The sequence below is a fragment of the Conger conger genome, unplaced genomic scaffold, assembly GCF_963514075.1.
Source record: "Conger conger unplaced genomic scaffold, fConCon1.1 SCAFFOLD_120, whole genome shotgun sequence".
NCBI classification, from domain to species: domain Eukaryota; kingdom Metazoa; phylum Chordata; class Actinopteri; order Anguilliformes; family Congridae; genus Conger; species Conger conger.
In genome coordinates this window covers 72,501-76,815 of record NW_026890316.1, presented here as the reverse complement: position 1 = coordinate 76,815, position 4,315 = coordinate 72,501, and the positions used below count along the sequence as shown (strand labels likewise).

At 46.8% G+C, this 4,315-nt stretch overlaps 12 non-coding genes and 5 pseudogenes across 12 annotated transcripts; all 17 read right to left on the bottom strand.

Moving 5' to 3' along the window:
- Nucleotides 1-52: 52 nt before the first annotated feature.
- LOC133119972 (5S ribosomal RNA) lies at nt 53-172 on the bottom strand (annotated as a pseudogene).
- A 141-nt stretch (nt 173-313) lies between these two features.
- On the bottom strand, nt 314-431 carry LOC133119959 (5S ribosomal RNA; annotated as a pseudogene).
- Nucleotides 432-572: 141 nt separating this feature from the next.
- Nucleotides 573-690, bottom strand: LOC133119965 (5S ribosomal RNA; annotated as a pseudogene).
- A 139-nt stretch (nt 691-829) lies between these two features.
- LOC133119941 (5S ribosomal RNA) lies at nt 830-949 on the bottom strand. Its single transcript, XR_009706966.1, has one exon. It is a non-coding gene; the product is annotated as a 5S ribosomal RNA (ribosomal RNA).
- Nucleotides 950-1,088: 139 nt separating this feature from the next.
- LOC133119961 (5S ribosomal RNA) lies at nt 1,089-1,208 on the bottom strand (annotated as a pseudogene).
- A 139-nt stretch (nt 1,209-1,347) lies between these two features.
- LOC133119869 (5S ribosomal RNA) lies at nt 1,348-1,466 on the bottom strand. The gene has a single exon (XR_009706895.1). It is a non-coding gene; the product is annotated as a 5S ribosomal RNA (ribosomal RNA).
- A 139-nt stretch (nt 1,467-1,605) lies between these two features.
- On the bottom strand, nt 1,606-1,724 carry LOC133119868 (5S ribosomal RNA). Its single transcript, XR_009706894.1, has one exon. It is a non-coding gene; the product is annotated as a 5S ribosomal RNA (ribosomal RNA).
- Nucleotides 1,725-1,863: 139 nt separating this feature from the next.
- LOC133119951 (5S ribosomal RNA) lies at nt 1,864-1,983 on the bottom strand. Its single transcript, XR_009706975.1, has one exon. It is a non-coding gene; the product is annotated as a 5S ribosomal RNA (ribosomal RNA).
- Nucleotides 1,984-2,122: 139 nt separating this feature from the next.
- Nucleotides 2,123-2,241, bottom strand: LOC133119867 (5S ribosomal RNA). The gene has a single exon (XR_009706893.1). It is a non-coding gene; the product is annotated as a 5S ribosomal RNA (ribosomal RNA).
- Nucleotides 2,242-2,380: 139 nt separating this feature from the next.
- Nucleotides 2,381-2,499, bottom strand: LOC133119964 (5S ribosomal RNA; annotated as a pseudogene).
- A 139-nt stretch (nt 2,500-2,638) lies between these two features.
- LOC133119866 (5S ribosomal RNA) lies at nt 2,639-2,757 on the bottom strand. The gene has a single exon (XR_009706892.1). It is a non-coding gene; the product is annotated as a 5S ribosomal RNA (ribosomal RNA).
- A 138-nt stretch (nt 2,758-2,895) lies between these two features.
- On the bottom strand, nt 2,896-3,014 carry LOC133119864 (5S ribosomal RNA). The gene has a single exon (XR_009706890.1). It is a non-coding gene; the product is annotated as a 5S ribosomal RNA (ribosomal RNA).
- Nucleotides 3,015-3,151: 137 nt separating this feature from the next.
- LOC133119863 (5S ribosomal RNA) lies at nt 3,152-3,270 on the bottom strand. Its single transcript, XR_009706889.1, has one exon. It is a non-coding gene; the product is annotated as a 5S ribosomal RNA (ribosomal RNA).
- A 139-nt stretch (nt 3,271-3,409) lies between these two features.
- On the bottom strand, nt 3,410-3,528 carry LOC133119862 (5S ribosomal RNA). Its single transcript, XR_009706888.1, has one exon. It is a non-coding gene; the product is annotated as a 5S ribosomal RNA (ribosomal RNA).
- Nucleotides 3,529-3,667: 139 nt separating this feature from the next.
- LOC133119940 (5S ribosomal RNA) lies at nt 3,668-3,787 on the bottom strand. The gene has a single exon (XR_009706965.1). It is a non-coding gene; the product is annotated as a 5S ribosomal RNA (ribosomal RNA).
- A 139-nt stretch (nt 3,788-3,926) lies between these two features.
- Nucleotides 3,927-4,044, bottom strand: LOC133119955 (5S ribosomal RNA). Its single transcript, XR_009706979.1, has one exon. It is a non-coding gene; the product is annotated as a 5S ribosomal RNA (ribosomal RNA).
- A 139-nt stretch (nt 4,045-4,183) lies between these two features.
- Nucleotides 4,184-4,302, bottom strand: LOC133119861 (5S ribosomal RNA). Its single transcript, XR_009706887.1, has one exon. It is a non-coding gene; the product is annotated as a 5S ribosomal RNA (ribosomal RNA).
- Between the last annotated feature and the right edge of the window lie 13 nt (nt 4,303-4,315).

The following is a 4,315-nucleotide window of genomic DNA, read 5'->3' as shown; positions in this document are numbered from 1 at the left end:
ATTTCAAACAATGTCCTAAATACGATAATTTACATTGATTTCGCTGGTAAAATGCTCACAGCACCTGTATTCCCAGGCGGTCTCCCATCCAAGTACTACCAGGCCCCGACGTGTGCTTAGCTTCCGAGATCAGACGAGATCGGGCGGTTCTCAGCGCGGTGTGGCCGTAAGCGAAGACCCGGCAGTCAGCGAGAGCTCTCATGAATATACGCCTAGAAAACTAACTTTGTATAATTCTTTTTTAAGGAAGTAAGGGTCGTTATTTCAAACAATGTCCAAAATACGATAATTTACATTGATTTCGCTGGTAAAATGCTCACAGCACCTGGTATTCCCAGGCGGTCTCCCATCCAAGTACTAACCAGGCCCGACATTGCTTAGCTTCCGAGATCAGACGAGATCGGCGTTCTCAGCGCGGTGTGGCCGTAAGCGAAGAGCCCGGCAGTCAGCGAGAGCTCTCATGAGATAAACCGCCTAGATACTAACTTTGTATAATTCTTTTTAATGAAGTAACTCTATATTTCAAACAATGTCCAAAATACGATAATTTTACATTGATTTCGCTGGTAAAATGCTCACAGCACCTGGTATTCCAGGCTGTCTCCCATCCAAGTACTAACCAGGCCCGACGTTGCTTAGCTTCCGAGATCAGACGAGATCGGGCGTTCTCAGCGCGGTGTGGCCGTAAGCGAAGACCCGGCAGTCAGCGAGAGCTCTCATGAATAAACGCCTAGAAACTAACTTTGTATAATTCTTTTTAAGGAAGTAAGGTCGTTATTTCAAACAATGTCCAAAATATCGATAATTTACATTGATTTCGCTGGTAAAATGCTCACAGCACCTGGTATTTCCCAGGCGGTCTCCCATCCAAGTACTAACCAGGCCCGACATTGCTTAGCTTCCGAGATCAGACGAGATCGGGCGTTCTCAGCGCGGTGTGGCCGTAAGCGAAGACCCGGCAGTCAGCGAGAGCTCTCATGAATAAACGCCTAGAAACTAACTTTGTATAATTCTTTTTTAAGGAAGTAAGGTCGTTATTTCAAACAATGTCCAAAATACGATAATGTACATTGATTTCGCTGGTAAAATGCTCACAGCACCTGGTATTCCCAGGCTTGTCTCCCATCCAAGTACTAACCAGGCCCGACGTTGCTTAGCTTCCGAGATCAGACGAGATCGGGCGTTCTCAGCGCGGTGTGGCCGTAAGCGAAGACCCGGCAGTCAGCGAGAGCTCTCATGAATAAACGCCTAGAAACTAACTTTGTATAATTCTTTTTTAAGGAAGTAAGGTCGTTATTTCAAACAATGTCCAAAATACGATAATTTACATTGATTTCGCTGGTAAAATGCTCACAGCACCTGGTATTCCCAGGCGGTCTCCCATCCAAGTACTAACCAGGCCCGACGTTGCTTAGCTTCCGAGATCAGACGAGATCGGGCGTTCTCAGCGCGGTGTGGCCGTAAGCGAAGACCCGGCAGTCAGCGAGAGCTCTCATGAATAAACGCCTAGAAACTAACTTTGTATAATTCTTTTTTAAGGAAGTAAGGTCGTTATTTCAAACAATGTCCAAAATACGATAATTTACATTGATTTCGCTGGTAAAATGCTCACAGCACCTGGTATTCCCAGGCGGTCTCCCATCCAAGTACTAACCAGGCCCGACGTTGCTTAGCTTCCGAGATCAGACGAGATCGGGCGTTCTCAGCGCGGTGTGGCCGTAAGCGAAGACCCGGCAGTCAGCGAGAGCTCTCATGAATAAACGCCTAGAAACTAACTTTGTATAATTCTTTTTTAAGGAAGTAAGGTCGTTATTTCAAACAATGTCCAAAATACGATAATGTACATTGATTTCGCTGGTAAAATGCTCACAGCACCTGGTATTCCCAGGCGGTCCTCCCATCCAAGTACTAACCAGGCCCGACGTTGCTTAGCTTCCGAGATCAGACGAGATCGGGCGTTCTCAGCGCGGTGTGGCCGTAAGCGAAGACCCGGCAGTCAGCGAGAGCTCTCATGAATAAACGCCTAGAAACTAACTTTGTATAATTCTTTTTTAAGGAAGTAAGGTCGTTATTTCAAACAATGTCCAAAATACGATAATTTACATTGATTTCGCTGGTAAAATGCTCACAGCACCTGGTATTCCCAGGCGGTCTCCCATCCAAGTACTAACCAGGCCCGACGTTGCTTAGCTTCCGAGATCAGACGAGATCGGGCGTTCTCAGCGCGGTGTGGCCGTAAGCGAAGACCCGGCAGTCAGCGAGAGCTCTCATGAATAAACGCCTAGAAACTAACTTTGTATAATTCTTTTTTAAGGAAGTAAGGTCGTTATTTCAAACAATGTCCAAAATACGATAATTTACATTGATTTCGCTGGTAAAATGCTCACAGCACCTGGTATTCCCAGGCGGTCTCCCATCCAAGTACTAACCAGGCCGACGTTGCTTAGCTTCCGAGATCAGACGAGATCGGGGCGTTCTCAGCGCGGTGTGGCCGTAAGCGAAGACCCGGCAGTCAGCGAGAGCTCTCATGAATAAACGCCTAGAAACTAACTTTGTATAATTCTTTTTTAAGGAAGTAAGGTCGTTATTTCAAACAATGTCCAAAATACGATAATTTACATTGATTTCGCTGGTAAAATGCTCACAGCACCTGGTATTCCCAGGCGGTCTCCCATCCAAGTACTAACCAGGCCCGACGTTGCTTAGCTTCCGAGATCAGACGAGATCGGGCGTTCTCAGCGCGGTGTGGCCGTAAGCGAAGACCCGGCAGTCAGCGAGAGCTCTCATGAATAAACGCCTAGAAACTAACTTTGTATAATTCTTTTTAAGGAAGTAAGGTCGTTATTTCAAACAATGTCCAAAATACGATAATGTACATTGATTTCGCTGGTAAAATGCTCACAGCACCTGGTATTCCCAGGCGGTCTCCCATCCAAGTACTAACCAGGCCCGACGTTGCTTAGCTTCCGAGATCAGACGAGATCGGGCGTTCTCAGCGCGGTGTGGCCGTAAGCGAAGACCGGCAGTCAGCGAGAGCTCTCATGAATAAACGCCTAGAAACTAACTTTGTATAATTCTTTTTTAAGGAAGTAAGGTCGTATTTCAAACAATGTCCAAAATACGATAATTTACATTGATTTCGCTGGTAAAATGCTCACAGCACCTGGTATTCCCAGGCGGTCTCCCATCCAAGTACTAACCAGGCCCGACGTTGCTTAGCTTCCGAGATCAGACGAGATCGGGCGTTCTCAGCGCGGTGTGGCCGTAAGCGAAGACCCGGCAGTCAGCGAGAGCTCTCATGAATAAACGCCTAGAAACTAACTTTGTATAATTCTTTTTTAAGGAAGTAAGGTCGTTATTTCAAACAATGTCCAAAATACGATAATGTACATTGATTTCGCTGGTAAAATGCTCACAGCACCTGGTATTCCCAGGCGGTCTCCCATCCAAGTACTAACCAGGCCCGACGTTGCTTAGCTTCCGAGATCAGACGAGATCGGGCGTTCTCAGCGCGGTGTGGCCGTAAGCGAAGACCCGGCAGTCAGCGAGAGCTCTCATGAATAAACGCCTAGAAACTAACTTTGTATAATTCTTTTTTAAGGAAGTAAGGTCGTTATTTCAAACAATGTCCAAAATACGATAATGTACATTGATTTCGCTGGTAAAATGCTCACAGCACCTGGTATTCCCAGGCGGTCTCCCATCCAAGTACTAACCAGGGCCCGACGTTGCTTAGCTTCCGAGATCAGACGAGATCGGGCGTTCTCAGCGCGGTGTGGCCGTAAGCGAAGACCCGGCAGTCAGCGAGAGCTCTCATGAATAAACGCCTAGAAACTAACTTTGTATAATTCTTTTTTAAGGAAGTAAGGTCGTTATTTCAAACAATGTCCAAAATACGATAATTTACATTGATTTCGCTGGTAAAATGCTCACAGCACCTGGTATTCCCAGGCGGTCTCCCATCCAAGTACTAACCAGGCCCGACGTTGCTTAGCTCCGAGATCAGACGAGATCGGGCGTTCTCAGCGCGGTGTGGCCGTAAGCGAAGACCCGGCAGTCAGCGAGAGCTCTCATGAATAAACGCCTAGAAACTAACTTTGTATAATTCTTTTTTAAGGAAGTAAGGTCGTTATTTCAAACAATGTCCAAAATACGATAATGTACATTGATTTCGCTGGTAAAATGCTCACAGCACCTGGTATTCCCAGGCGGTCTCCCATCCAAGTACTAACCAGGCCCGACGTTGCTTAGCTTCCGAGATCAGACGAGATCGGGCGTTCTCAGCGCGGTGTGGCCGTAAGCGAAGACCCGGCAG